This window comes from Anastrepha ludens, unplaced genomic scaffold (genome assembly GCF_028408465.1).
Source record: "Anastrepha ludens isolate Willacy unplaced genomic scaffold, idAnaLude1.1 ptg000027l, whole genome shotgun sequence".
Classification (NCBI taxonomy): domain Eukaryota; kingdom Metazoa; phylum Arthropoda; class Insecta; order Diptera; family Tephritidae; genus Anastrepha; species Anastrepha ludens.
Window position 1 is genome coordinate 67,501 of NW_026530035.1, and position 2,500 is coordinate 70,000.

Here is a 2,500-nt window from a genome sequence, read left to right on the forward strand (position 1 = left end):
TTTTATTTGGTCTTCTTCTTTGTTGTGTTTTTCTTTCATTTTCTTTCGTTCAATGTGCGCTCCCGCCGACCCCTTTAGCTTTTCTTATCAGAATTCAAAAACCGTTTTTTATGAAAAAGAATTTTCGTTCTCTATATATATTTTGTATAAAAATATAAGAACGATATTTCTTCTTAATATTTGCCAATTTTCAAATGTATCATTTTTAATAACATTTTACTTTTTCTTCAAATGCATTTTTAATGTAATAATTTCATATATTACATAATTTTTCTCTCTGAATTGAAATTAATAATTCCATAATTCTATTTTTTAATCATAAATATATATATGATTGAAAAAATTTCTCCTTTTTTCTTTTGTTTAAAATTTAGTTTTTCTTATAATTTTTATTTGTTTTGTTTTTTTTTTTTCTTCATCTGTTTAATTTCCTGTATGTATACAAGAAACAAACAGTTGAGGATAATTTCTATGTAATGCTAGTATAGAATATAAAATTTTGAATTCAAAAATTTATTTCTATTTAAACTAACTATAGAATACCAGGAATAAAATGCAATGACACCAATATGCCAAGGTTACATTCCATAATATGTTAGTATAGAATATAAATTCTTCATATATGTATATATATTCGAAAATTGTTTCTATTTAAACTAACGTATGGAAAACCATGAATAAAATCACAAATACACCAATATGCCAAGGCAACAATCAATAGTTACATTCCATAATATGTTAGTATAGAATATAAATTCTTCATATATGTATATATATTCGAAAATTGTTTCTATTTAAACTAACGTATGGAAAACTATGAATAAAATCACAAATACACCAATATGCCAAGGTAACAATCAATAGTTACATTCCATAATATGTTAGTATAGAATATAAATTCTTCATATATGTATATATATTCGAAAATTGTTTCTATTTAAACTAACGTATGGAAAACTATGAATGAAATCTCACAATACACCAATATGCCAAGGTAACAATCAATAGTTACATTCCATAATATGTTAGTATAGAATATAAATTCTTCATATATGTATATATATTCGAAAATTGTTTCTATTTAAACTAACGTATGGAAAACTATGAATGAAATCTCACAATACACCAATATGCCAAGGTAACAATCAATAGTTACATTCCATAATATGTTAGTATAGAATATAAATTCTTCATATATGTATACATATTCGAAAATTGTTTCTATTTAAACTAACGTATGGAAAACTAGGAATAAATCCACAATATCACCAGTTTAACATAACTCAAATTCGTGTTTCATATAGTTATGATTCGATTTATATGCTTCAATATCATTGGTTAGTTAAATGTTGATATTTTCATATTATTCACATGCCTTCACCGTGAGTGTTTTTTGCCATGCACACCACACATTGTGAAAAATGTATGGGAAAAATTCAATTCAATACATTTCAGTTTGATTTCATATAATTCAATTACATTTTATATATTTCAATAATACCATCAACTTAACTAAATATATATTAAAATACTAAATTATATATATGATGATATTTTCCATATATTTGAAATGTCTTTATTATAATTTATTCAGTTTATCATATGAATGTATTGTGTTAAATTTTACTTTCATACATTTAATCGAATTTAGTTTCATATAAATTCGATTCGATTTTCTTTCATATATCTCACTTGCCTTCACCGTGAGTGTTTCTGACAATGTACACAACGCATTGTGAAAAATGTATGGGCAAAATTTTGTTAAATTTTACTTTCATACATTTAATCGAATATAGTTTCATATAAATTCGATTTGATTTTCTTTCATATATATCTCACTTGACTTCACCGTGAGTGTTTCTGACAATGTACACAACGTATTGTGAAAAATGTATGGGCAAAATTTAACTTAATACAATTCAATATATTTCAAATGTTTTTCTTATATATTTATTCAGTTTATCATATGAATGTATTGTGGTAAATTTTACTTTCATACATTTAATCGAATATAGTTTCATATAAATTCGATTTGATTTTCTTTCATATATATCTCACTTGCCTTCACCGTGAGTGTTTCTGACAATGTACACAACGCATTGTGAAAAATGTATGGTGAAAATCTAACTTAATAGAATTCAATATATTTCAAATGGCTTTATTATATATTTACTCAGTTTATCATATGAATGTATTGTGGTAAATTTTAATTTCATACATTTAATCGAATATAGTTTCATATAAATTCGATTTGATTATATTTCATATATTTCACATGCCTTCACCGTGAGTGTTTTTTGCCATGCACACCACACATTGTGTAAAATGTATGGGAAAAATTCAATTAAATACATTTCAGTTTGATTTCATATAATTCAATTACATTTTATATATTTCAATAATATCATCGATTTAACCAAATATATATTAAAATAATAAATTATATATATGATGATATTTTCCATATATTTCAAATGTCTTTATTATATATTTATTCAGT